This window comes from Tachyglossus aculeatus, chromosome X5 (genome assembly GCF_015852505.1).
Source record: "Tachyglossus aculeatus isolate mTacAcu1 chromosome X5, mTacAcu1.pri, whole genome shotgun sequence".
NCBI classification, from domain to species: Eukaryota; Metazoa; Chordata; class Mammalia; order Monotremata; family Tachyglossidae; genus Tachyglossus; species Tachyglossus aculeatus.
The window spans coordinates 10,101,177-10,114,898 of NC_052097.1; the positions used below are offsets into that span (position 1 = coordinate 10,101,177).

General features: G+C 43.6%; 1 non-coding gene across 1 annotated transcript; it reads left to right on the forward strand.

Moving 5' to 3' along the window:
* Window positions 1-691: 691 nt before the first annotated feature.
* On the forward strand, window positions 692-829 carry LOC119947773. Its single transcript, XR_005456569.1, has one exon. It is a non-coding gene; the product is annotated as a small nucleolar RNA SNORA7 (small nucleolar RNA).
* The last annotated feature ends 12,893 nt before the right edge of the window (window positions 830-13,722 follow it).

Sequence of the window (13,722 nt, forward strand, 5' to 3'; positions counted from 1 at the left end):
TGTCAGCACTCAATAAATACCCTTGAGCGAATGGTTATTCCTAACCATGAAGATGGATGACAAGGAGGGAATTCTGTCTTTCCCATTGGTGGTATATTTCTAAGTGCCCCCGGTTTAGTGCAATACACACAATAGGCCCCGTCTAGACTGTAGGCTCTTTGTGGGCAGGTTTATTGTTATATTGTACTCTCCCAAGTGCTTAGTATAGTACTCTGCACACCATAAGCACTCAGTAAATTCTGATGATTGATACATTGACTGAATGGTTTGACCGAGAAATAGCAATGCTCACAGCCTGATATTTATTCCCGATAAAAGCCAATTGTTCACAAGCCTTCAGAACCTCAGTGTTGTTTTCCGGGAGTAATCCTATTAGTTTGCTGAATCAAATATTTCTTCAGGAATTGGGTAGTATTTTAGTTAAATGGATCTGGTCATAGGGCACAAGCTTAAAAGGGTGCACTCTGCAGTATTAACTTGACACAAGAGGTCCTTCTCCAGAATTGAAATTTGAAAATGCTCTAACATATTGACAATTTACAAATGCTTCCTCTAATGCCACAAGGCTTTCACAAAGCATGGAAAGTGAATCTCAATCAGATGGCTCCCACTGACCCCGTGTAGGACAGGGGCTGTGTCCAGCCTGATTATCGCATATCTATTCCAGTATTTAATAATATTACTAATAATACCCCTCTCAGGGTCACACCTGGAGAGTTTCCAGGACTCTACCAGTCTTGGCTATGGGAGGAAGAGTCAAGCAGAAGCCTACCTATTCCATTCTTTGCTTGGCCAGTGGCTAGCTTGTGGAAGACCATCTGCTACAAGTCAACACTTACCCATGCTAGACAGCAATGGCATGGAAGAGAGCCGTCGGAGGAGACTCGAGTTTACTGTGCGGAAGGCGTCAATGGTTATATGCTTCCATATTTTTCCCAAGAAAACTCTATGGATCCACTATCAGAACGATTGCAGATGGCGAGCGGGGCGTTCTGGGAGAGATGTGTCCGCGGTGTCGCTATGAATCAAAAATGACTCGACGGCATAAGACAAGACTAATAATAATGATCACAGTATCTTTCAAGCATTTATTATGGGTCCAGCACTGTACTAACTGCCGGGATACGTCAATCGGGCATAATCCCTGTCCCACGTGGGCTAAGAGTCTAGGTTGAGGGAGGATAGGTATTTAATCTCCATTTGACAGGTGAGGAAAATAAGACTTGGAGAAATAAACTGAGTTTCCCAAGGCCACCCCACAGGCAAAGTGGCAGAGCTGGGATTAGAACCAGGCCTCCTGTCTCCAAGACCCCTCCTCTTTCCACAAGGTCACATTGCTTCACTGGAACTGAGTGATGTCTGCCTTGGGGAAGTTCAATTAGCTGATGAAAAAACAGTCTGATTTTCATTTCCAGATTGAGGACAGTCAGCAGGACAAAGAATTATCCACAGCCTGGCTATGAATGGTGCTTCCAAACTGCCCTCCTCGGCCCCTGAGGGACAATCAACCGATCCATCCATCAGAATTATCGAGCACTTACTGCTTACTGAGTGCTTGGGATAGTACAACACAACAATATGATGCACACCGTGGGGAGCAGAGTGGCCTAGTGGATAAAGCATGGGACTGGGGATCAGAAGGGCCTGGGTTCTAATCCTGACTCTGCCATGTGTCTGCTGGGTGACCTTGGACAAGTCATTTCACTCCTCTGGCCTCAGTTCCCTCGTCTGTAAAATGGGGATTAAGTCTGCGAGCCCCTTGTGGGGCATGGACTTTGTCCAACCTGATTAGCTTGCATCCAACATCAGCATTTAACACAATGCCTGGCACAAAGTAAGCTCTTAACAAGTACCATAAAAAAAACGCTAAGTGGCCACACAAGGGTCTTGCTCTTCTACATTGGTCAAAGGTCATGCCCAGCCATCTGCAAAATCAATGCTGACTAAAGACATTCATAACATTATTTCAGTCCTCCTCATGCTTCAAACCTTTAACAAATTGTCAGAAAGAAACTTCTGGGCTCTTAGACCAAATCCAAAGGTAAAAACATGGATAGACTCTTTCAGTTAATTATAAGGTGAGCTGATACTTTAAACCAATTGCACAGATATCTCCATTGAGAAAGAGGAACCCAGAGAGATTGGATGTTCCATCTACTTTGGAATTTACCAGTCATTCCGGCTGCTAGATGCTTCTTTGGATGAACAGTTGAACTTCCATGCAGTGATTTTCCTACCTCTGGCCTAGACGCCCTCTCTCCTCTTATCTGACAGACAATCACACTAGCCCGCTTCAAAGCCCTACTGAAGGTACATCTCCTCTAAGAGGCATTCCCTGTCTAAGCCCTCCTTTCCCCTTCTCTGACTCCCTTCTGCGTCATCCTGACTTGCTCCCTTTATTTATCTCCCCTCCCAGCCCCACAGCACTTATATATATATCTGTAATTTATTTATATTAGTGTCTGTCTCCTCTTCTAGACTGTAAACTCGCTTTGGGAAGGAGGGAATGTGTCTGTTTATTGTTGTATTGTACTCTCCCAAGTGCTTAGAACAGTGTTCCGCACACAGTAAGCAATCAATAAATACAAATGAATGAATGAAAGTGAGTTTCCCTGTAGGCTGAGGAGTGATGGAGGAAGGATTTCCATACAAATTAGTAATAATTTGAGAAGCAACATGGCCTAGCGGATAGAGCCCAGGCCTGGAAATCAGAAGGATCTGGTTCTAATCCCAGCTCCACCACTTGTCTGCTGTATGACCCTGGGCAAGTCACTTCAATTCTCTATACTTCAGTTTTTTTGTCTTGTCTTATGCTGTCAAGTTGTCCTGAATCCATAGCGACTCCATAGACACAATTCTCCCAGAATCCACCACCTTCATCTGCCTTGGTTTTGGCAGTGTATCCATAGACTTTTCTTGGTAAAAATCCAGAGGTAGCTTACCATTGCCTTCTTCTGGACAGTTAACTTGAATCTCCACCCACGACTCTCTCCCATTCCACTCTGCCCAGCACATGGGGGTTTTGCCTTCCACTCGCTAGCCACTGGCCAAGCTAGGAAAGGAATGGACATGCCTCTGCTTGACTCTCTCTCCCATAGCCAAGACTGGTAGAGAACTGGAAACTCTCCAGGTGCCATCCTGAGATGGGGTGCCTCAGTTACCTCATCTGTAAAATAGGGATTAAGACTGGAAGTCCCGCGTGGGACATGGACTGGTTCCAAAGTGATTAGCTTGTATCTAACCCAGCGTTTAGTACAACACCTGGCACATAGTAAGTGCTTAACAAACCCCATAAAGAAAAAAATGGAAGTGAGGCAGGGGGCACCTCATCGAGCTCTGCTTCTGATTGGCCAAGAATGTCAGCTGACCATGTGGGCATCCGAATATAACGTATGTCCGTGTCTTTCATATGTCTTAAATCATACATTCATTCATTCAATCATATTTATTGAGCACTTACTATATGCATAATTTTGTACTAGAGAAGCAGCGTGGCTCAGTGGAAAGAGCACGGGCTTGGGAGTCAGAGGTCATGGGTTCTAATCCCGGCTCCGCCACATGTCTGCTGTGTGACCTTGGGCAAGTCACAACTTCTCTGAGCCTCAGTTCCCTCATCTGGAAAATGGGGATGAAGACTGTGAGCCCCACGTGGGACAATCTGATCACCTTGGATCCCCCCTGCACTTAGAACAGTGCTTTGCACATAGTAAGCACTTAACAAATGCCATCATTATCATTACTAAGCACCTAGCATCGAAGCGTCTTTTAAATCTTAGTACATGGGTTGGCCTTGGAGAATATTCGTACAATGGAGGACACAGACGAAGACAGGCTGGGAGAAACAGATCCAGAAGAGGAAGTAGACAGCACACAGCCTGAGGAGAAGAGACCATCATGGGAAGACCTTGCAGAGACTCACCCAGACAACCCCTGCTCACAATTTTACACTCTTATCTCACACACCCCCACACACGCACCCACACAATTTTTTTGTGTGTGCTTACGATGCGCCGGGCACTGTCCAAACTAATCAGGTTGGAAACAGTCCCTGTCCCACATGGAGCTCACAGTCTCACAGATTTTACTGATAAGGTCACCGAGGGCCAGTGAAGTTAAGTGACTTGCAAAAAGGTCACACTGCGGACGCGTGATGGAGCCAGGATTAATAATAATAATAATAATTATGGCATTTATTAAGTGCTTACTATGTACAAAGCACTGTTCTGAGCGCTGGAGAGGTTACAAGGTGATCAGGTTGTCCCACAGGAGGCTCACAGTCTTAATACCCATTTTACAGATGAAGTAACAGGCACAGAGAAGTTGTGACTTGCCCAAAGTTACACAGCTGTCAATTGGTGGAGCCGGGATTTGAACCCATGACCTCGGACTACAAAGTCCGTGCTGTTTCCACTGAGCCACACTGCTTCTCAATTAGAACCCAGAGCCTTCTGCCTCTCAGATCCATGTTCTATCTACTGGGCCGTACCGCATGTATGGAGCCTCTCTCTTTGATGGGCCCTTCCAGTTTGGGGTGGGGTGGGGTGGGGGTGAGGGGATCCTGGAACCCTTTTAAGCCCCTCCAGACTGTTGGTCTCTGGCTCAGAGGAGCAGACTTGAGCCCAGTGACCTAGGTCTTGTCCTCTAGACCGTAAGCTCATTGTGGGCAGGGAATGTGTCTACCAACTCGGTTATAGTATAGTCTCCCAAGCACTTAGTACAGTGCTCTGCCCGCAGTAAGTGTTCAATAAATATGACTAATTGAACTGAATGAATCCCAGTGGTCATTACACCACCTTGTAGGAATCCTGGGGGTAAAAAAAAATCACATACTCACTTTTCACACCTGGAGCAGAAATCTGCTCTAAGGGGTTAGACTGGGAGGGATGAAAAGCACAGAACATCTCTAATAATAATAATAATTTTGGTATTTGTTAAGTGCTTACTATGTGCCAAGCACCGTTCTAAGCGCTGGGGGAGATACAAGGCAATCAGGTTGTCCCACATGGGGCTCACAGTCTTAATCCCCATTTTCCAGATGAGGTAACTGAGGCACAGAGAAGGTAAGTAACTTGCCCAAAGTCACACAGCTGATAAGTGGCAGAGCCGGGATTTGAACCCATGACCTCTGACTCCCAAGCCCGGGCTCTTTCCACTGAGCCACACTGCTTCTCTAGCTCAGTGACTCTGAACTGTCTCTACCAGTGATTCTGATTTGCCTTTGCCGTACCCGGGAGAAAGGAAGAAAGCGAAACATCCAGAGATTGTCTCCAAAAGAGCAGATTATTTACATGTGTTGTAAATAGTTTATTTTCTCACACTGGACCTCTGCAGTGACCTCAAAGCTACAATGGGTTCTGCGTGGAGTGTTTCATGAGGGAGTTTGGGAAGGGAGTTTAGATTTGCTCCAAGGCCTCAAGTGATCACTCCTTCCCAGAACACAGTTTAGTATCCCTTCACCAAGGATGACTGCCCACCCCGCTTGGGGAGGCGGTAGGAATTGTTTGAGTTAGGATAGGACTGCTTTCATGAAGCAAGATAAGGCTCCAGGAAAAGAGTACATCGGAGGCAGAGAGTTTAGAAAAATAAAACTAATGTGGTTTTCAGTTTCTCTCTCCCCTATCCAATCAATCAATGCTATTTGCTGAGGGCTTACTGTGTGCAGAGCACTATAATAAATGCTTGGGAGAGTACAGTACAACAGTGTTGATAGACACGTTCTCTTCCCACAACAAGCTTACAGGCAACTTATCCTCACTGCTCTCCCGAGACCATTCATTCAGTCATATATAATAATAATCATGATGGTATTTAAGTGCTTAGTATGTGCCAGGCACTGTACTAAACACTGGAGTGGATACAAGCAAATCAGGTTGGGCACAGTCCTTGTCCCACATGGGGCTCACAGTCTCAATCCCCATTTTACAAATAAGGTAACTGAGGCCCAGAGAAGTGAAGTGACTTGCCTAAGGCCACACAGCAGACAAATGGCAGAGCCGGGATTAGAACCCATGACCTTCTGATTCCCAGGCCTGAGCTCTAGCCACAACACCATGCTCCTACCTCCCTCCTTAGTACAGTAGCTCTGCACACAGTCAGCACTCAGTAATATGACTGATTGATTGAAAGTTGGAACCTGTCCATCCCATTTTACTCTTAACCCTAACCCTAATCATCACACGTGAGTGGGGACATTTATTGGTACCCCAAAAGGACCCAGGAACTATATTATGTGCTCTAAAATCCAGGTCTCACAACAGCATAGACAGCTGGGCACCATGGTAGCCTTAAAGACCTTCAACTTGGCATATTTGCCAATATCCACATCTCTTCCTGGAAGAAGTGCATTTGAAATGAGCTTTTTTCAACTGGGACGCATGAGGTTTGATGGACAGAAAGAAGGACTCTGTCCAACGTGGTTGTCTGAGGGCCAAGGAGGGTGATTGCCAAGAAGTCTTGCCAAGTGGCAGGCAGATCAGCAATGGAGGCAAACATCCTTCTGCATGTGTATAAAGACGGTGAGAGAGAGAGAGAGAGAGACAGAGAGACAGAGAGACAGAGGGGAAAGGGTGGTGTGACCTAGGATCAACACTGTGTTCTTGAGCTGAGAACCCAGAGGGAGCTGTAAAATCTCCTCTAAGCATTTATTAATAATAACAATAATAATAATCATATTTGTTAAGTGCTTACTTTGTGTCAAGCACTGTTCCAAGCACTGGGGTAGATACAAGCTAGTCAGGATGGACTCAGTCCCTTTTCTACATGGGACTCCTGGTCTGAATCCCCGTTTTACAGATGAGGTAACTGAGGCACAGAGAAATTAAAGTGATTTGCCCAAGGTCACTCAGCAAAGTGGGGGAACTAGGAGTAGAAACTATGTCCTTCTTGATTCCGAGGTCCTTGCTCTATGGCACCTGCTGATAAACTGCATGGTCTATTCATTCCTTCAATCATATTTATTAAACACATACTGTGCACAGAGCACTGTACTAAGTGCTTGAGAAAGAACAATACAACAATAAACAGTGACAATCCCTGCCTACCAGGAGCACACAGTCTAGGGGGGTGGAGACAGATGTCAATACAAATAACTGATATATCATCATCATCAATCATATTTATTGAGCGCTTACTGTGTGCAGAGCACTGTACTAAGTGCTTGGGAAGTACAAATTGGCAACATATAGAGATAGTCCCTACCCAACAGTGGGCTCACAGTCTAATACATAAGTGTTGTGGGCCTGGGACGGCGGGACGAGCAAAGAGAGCAAGTTAGGGTGACACAGACGGGAGTGGGAGATGAGGAAAAGTGGGGCTTAGTGTAGAGGAAAGATCACTGGCCTGGGACTCTGAGAACCTGGATTCGAATCCCCAACCAAGATAGAACAAAAGGGGGAACAGCTAGGATCATCTGAGATCATATGCCTACACACTTACTCCTGTGGTATTTGTTAAATGCTTACTACCTTACAAATGTTGTGGTAGATGCTTGGCACATAGTAAGTGCTTAACAAATACCATCATTATTATTACTATTATTATAAAATACAATCAGGTCAGACATAGTCGCTGTCCCACACAGGGCTCACGGTCTAAAGAAAAAGAACATATATTTAATCCCCATTTACAGATGTTAAAATTGAGTCACAGAGCAGGCACGTGACTTGCCCAGTCTCATGCATTAGGAAAGTGGCAGAAGCAGGATTAGAATGCGGGTCCTCTGATTTCCGGGCCCGTGCTCTACCCATTTGAGCACACTATACACTGTTGTATTCCTATACACATCACATATCATATTGTATGAATAATGTCTTTCAAAACTTTACCCTACACTTCCCTTTTGAAGGTCTACTCCAGAAATACGACCTATTCATTATTAATCCACGGTTCAGTTTCTGGAATAATCAAGTAGTCAAGTAGAATTAAAATGCATTAATGAATAAAAAGATCTATAATGGATTAAATACATTAAGAAACAATAATAATACGGAGCACACACATTAGACTTCTGCAAACACACATAAATAATTTCCAGTCATATTACAACGCCAATTATTTTCTCAAGAAATACAGCACCTGTTAAAATATCACACCGAAAACAGGAATATTTTTATTCCTTTAATATACTTTAATAATAAAACATTGATGCTAATGCCCCATTTTAAAGGATTTGTATTAATAAGATAAAAGCAAGGAAGAAAAATATTTAAAGTGTAATACAATGAACGCTTCAAATATATTCATCTCGTTTTCCCTAAAGGAAAGATTTAGCAACCTTAGTTAACAACGCCCACACCGACCTCCTATTTCTTTTCACAATGCACTGAGATCTGCCAGAACTGGGGATTGATTGCATTCTTACCAAACCCACGTAAGGACACAACACACTGGAGCGCTCACCCAGTTCATCGATCCGTCAGTCGATGGCATTTACTGAGTGCTTACAGGGTGAAGTACACTGTCCTAAGCACTTGGGAGAGTATGATATTGCTGGGAGAGATGATCCCTGCTCTTGAGGAGTTTATAGTTTACCCCATTTTGATGCCACAAGCTTGCTCAGAACCATCTCTTTTGACACAAAATTGTGCGGTATCCACATAGGCTTGTGTTGTCGTACAACAACACAACTTTCTATCCAAAACACATCATGAGATCACACACTGTGGCAGAAGCGAGTGTCTTTTTGTCCAGGGCTGAGGACTCACAACACATCGACGAGAAGAAGGAGCCCCCTATCAATCAATCCACTGATCGATCATATTTATTGATTACTTACTATATGCAGAGCACCATACTAAGCGCTTGGGATAGTGCAATATAACAGAGTTGGTAGGCATGTTCCCTCCCCACAAGGAGTTTATCCCTAAATCTTTGCATTCTGATTGTGGTATTCATTAAACATTTACTCTGTGCCAAACACTGTCCTATACACAAGGTAATCAGTCTGTTAGTCAATCGTGTTTATTCAGTGCTTACTGTATGCAGGGCACTGTACTAAGTGCTTGGGAGAGTACAATGTAATAATAAACAGACTTATTCCCTTATGTTCACAATGAATTTACAGTCTAGAGGACTCTAATCCAGTCAGACCCAGTCCCTATTGTGTAATGCCTACACACTTACACCTGTGGTATTTGTTAAATGCTTACTACCTACCAAGTGTTGTGGTAGATGCTTGGCACATAGTAAGCACTTAACAAATACCATCATTATTATTACTATTATTATACAGTACAATCAGGTCAGACATAGTCACTGTCCAACACAGGGCTCACGGTCTAAAGAAAAAGAACATATATTTAATCCCCATTTACAGATGTACATATTGAATTCACATATTCAATTCCCATTTGACATATTAGGTAACTGAAGCACAGATAAGTTAAGGGATTGCCCAAGGTCACATAGACAATGAGCAGAAGAGCTGGGATTAAAACCCAGGTTTTCTAGCTCCCAGACTTGTGCTCTTTCCACTTGGCCAAGTTGCTTCTCAGCAGCACCAACAAAGGCAAAATCACTTCTTGGTGCCTCAATTCCCTAATCTGTAAAATGGGGATTAATTACCTGTTCTCCTTCCTTCTTAGACATGTGAAATAGGGACTGTATCAGGCATGATTATCTTGTATCTACACTTGTATTTATAGTACAGTGCTCAGCACGTAGTAAATGCCTACCAGGTATTATTATTATTAATTTATTCAATCCCATTTATTGAGCACTTATTGTGTGCACAATAACTAAACACTTGGGAGAGTTCAATAGAACAACAAACATATTCCCTGCCTACAAAGACCTTACAGTCTAGAGGGGGAGGCAGACACTGTTGTAAATACATAAATAAATTACAGATATTTACGTAAGTGCTTCATTACAAAATGAAGCCGAAGAAACAGTGTTACCATTCACCACTGGCTGTTAGTAAACTCTCCGTGAGCAGGGATCATGTCTCCCACCTCTACTGGACTCTAGCAGTGCTTAGAACGGAATTCCACACACAGTAGGTGTTCAATATATACTATGAGTGGATTGGTTTGGCCATATCTGGATTTCAAATGGTTTGTGGAAAGGAATGCTACCACGATCAGGTAGAAAAGAAAAAGCCATCAGTAGCTGGAGAGCCTGGAAGCTAATGGTTAAGGGTTTCTTATTCATGACAGTTCCACTCCTTTATTCCCAGGAGCCTAATTCGTTCCCTCCCCAGTAGAGTGAGGGTAAGCTTAGACAGACACCTGGGAATTAGACATTAAAATGAATTACTGATAGGGGAATGGGAGAGATTAGGGGTATGAACTTAAATGCTGTGAGGCTGGGGATCTGGAGGGTATCAAGTCTTAAAAAAATGGTATTTGTTAAATGCTTACTGTATGCTAGGTACTGAACTAAATGCTGAGGTAGATAGAGATAATCAGGGTGGACACAGTCCATGTTCCACATGGGGCTAACAGACTTTATCCCCAATTTACAGACAATTCAACAAAGGCACAGAGACGTTAAGTGACTTGTCCAAGTTCACGCAGCAGGCAAGTGGCTGAGGCAGGATTAGAACCCAGGTCCTCCCAACTCCCAGGTCCGTGCTCTACCTACCAGGTTTCTCTAAGATCTTAAGAAAGTTTAGATCCAAATGCGGAGGTGACGTAGAAAGGAGGGCGAAACAGAGAATGAGGGCTTAGTCAGGCCCATGCTCTTTCCACTTGACCACACCGCTCCATTTTGCGATGTTGTGAAGACAGAGGCCAGAAGGAAGCCGTTACCGCGTTCAGTAGCCTCAGAAAACAACTCGGGACCTGGGGAGGGTCTGGATAGATAGAGACTAAATGCATACGCCTCCCTCTGAGGCAATGGATAGGAAATTGAAATTGAAAAAGAAAGACAGTTACTACTTTGTTTCCTGACATTTTGACCCCTCAAATAGGACAGGAATCCTCATGGCTAACATCCAGGTTAGCCAGGCAATGAGTGAAGTAGAGAATAATAGAGGTAAAGTGAAAGATGGAAGTCATACTCTTTTTAGAGTCTCCTGAGGCAAATTTAAATCCTACCTTAACTTTCTGTCCTTGTTCGGGTTCCTTGGGTCATTCAAATATAACTCAGTAATATGTTATCAATCAATGGTATTTATTGAGGACTTACTGTGCCCAGAGCAATCAATCAATAGTATTTATTGAACACTTACTGTGTACGGAGTACTGTACTAAGCACTTGGGAGAGTACAACAGAGTTGGTAGATAAGATCCCTCCCCACAAGGAGCTTGACACATTCTTTTCTTTCAGTCAATCATATTTATTGAGCGCTTACCGTGTGCAAAGCACTATACCAAGCACTTGTGAAGAATATCTTCAGTCACACATTTCCCAGATAAGGAAGTGTTCCTTTCTCCTCCAAACAGGTGTCTGATGGCAGAAGATCTAATGGTATTAGTTTGGCTAATCCATTTCTTGAGTTAATCTCAAAATGGAATTCCTGAATGCCACAACTAAGCTAATGAAAACAGCAATATTTTGAGGTTGTCACGTTTGTGGTGTGGCAGTAACGTCTAAGGGAATGGAAGTTGCCTCGGTAGTTGTTTAGAGTTCTTGTTACAGTGTCAGTGGCTGCTAGCAGGCCACATGGATTGCTTTAAAAAAGCTCCAGTGTGGGCCAGCGAAACAGTATTCTAAGCATTTTCTGCTAAAGCATTTGAACTAAAACCCAGCTTGGCAGAAGAAAAAGAAAATGTCAGGAGGTTATTGCCTGAATAAATCATAATAGAATCAAACATCCTGATATGAGATGGAGAAACAGCGTGGCTTAGTGGAAAGAGCAGAGGCCTGGGGGTCAGGGGACCTGGGTTCTAATCCTGCCTCAGCCAATTGTTTGCTGTGTGATTCTAGGTAAGTCACTTAGCTTCTCTGTACCTCAGTTCCCTCAAATGTAAAATGGGAATTAAACCTTCCTTCCACCAATTTATCCTGTGAGCCTCAAGTGGGATAAGGACTATGTCCAATCTGAGAAAATTGCATTTATCCCAGCACTTAGGATAGTGGTTGACACATAGTAAGCGCCCAACAAATACCATTAAAAAAAAAGCAGAATAAGGACCGATGACCTGTGAGGCATTATTTGGAGTTAAGAGTCTGATTTTCAGTAGATATCCAAACCAGGTCTTCCTCCCTAATAACAATAATGATGGCATTAAGTTCCAAGCCCTGTGCTAAGGAACAGACTGCAAAATCAACAGTCTTCTTGGCATTTCAGTGGGGAAGGAGCTAGGCACTTTGCAGTGTTGTAGCACTTGTATATCTATTATGTTGGAGCTGAAATGTCAACAGGTGTGACAGAGCACACCCAGTCAAGGACTGCTGATACAGCAGCCTGCCACCAAGGTTTTGCTAATTAAAATCTCATCAGTGCAAAAGGTTTTCTGCTCACAAGGCATTTTTTTTTACTTTAAATCTTGTAAATATCCTGTACTTTTAGTTATGATTTTTTGAGGGAGGCGGGAGGGCAGTTATCCTTTGTTTCCTTTCAGGGAGATTCAACACAAAAGCCTTATGGCTTGGATTCCAGAGATTGCATTCTTTACTCAAAATTTCAGGCCAGCCAGGCAAAAGCCTTAGTGGTTGATTTCTGTGGCCTGAAGCTAAGTAAGTGATGGAAAAATAATAATAATTATGGTATTTGTTAAGCACTTACTATGTGCCAAGCACTGTTCTCAGCACAGGGGTAGATACAAGGTAATCAGATTGTCCCACATGGGGCTCACAGTCTTCATCCCCATTTTACAGATGAGGGAACTGAGGTACAGAGAAATTAAGTGAGTTGCCCAAGGTAGAGCACAGGTGTGGGAATCCCAGGAGCTGGGTTCTGATTCCGGCTCCACCGCTTGCTTGTTGTGTGACCTTGGGCAAGTCTCTTAATGACTCCGTGCCATGGTTTCATCATCTGTAAACTGGGGATTCAGTACCTGTTTTCCCTTCCCTTTAGACTGGGAACCCTGAACTGTGAACAGTACCTGGCATATAGTAAATGCTTAACAAATTCCATAAAAAAAGAAAAAGCTAGGACCCCAGATAATGGGGTCTGCGAAAACAGTCTTTCTGAGTGGGATGAGTTAGGAAGACGGAAGAAGGTGAAGCTGGTCTACAGTGAGCTCAAATTGTCATGATCCAAAAGATTGAGAGAAAAAACACTCCCCAGCCCCAGTGAAGAAAAATCTTAAATGAGGTGGCAGAGCAGTGAACTTTACCAGGTTGTAAGCTCACAATCTAATAGGGACTGATTCCTTAGTCTGCTTTCTGTACCCTTTTTCACTGGCTGTACTTTCCAGACAGGGAGCTGAGTCATGGTGTGGGAAAACTACATTTAAGTCTGAAGCATCTATGGGGATTTGGTTTTTGAAATACAGGGTACTGATGTGAAATGAGATACAAGACAGCCTGAAAGGGAAGCATATCAGTCAATAATATTTCCTCAGGTGACTTGCAGGAGCTGCGGAGCTGGCATCTGCCTGGAAAATTGAAATGTTATCACCACAAAGCCGGCGGTAGGCACAGAAGGCCTGGAGGGTCATGGAGGCTGGAATCTTTTTCTACAAATGGTTGATTTTCCTAAATCCTACCCAGGTGACAGGAGCTGATTCCTTTTTGAAAGTTTGTGTGGAAGACTGGCAACGGACTAGGGAGTCAGGATAACTGGGTTCTAATTCCAGCTCCCCATTCGCATACTGTGTGACCTTGGGCAAGTCA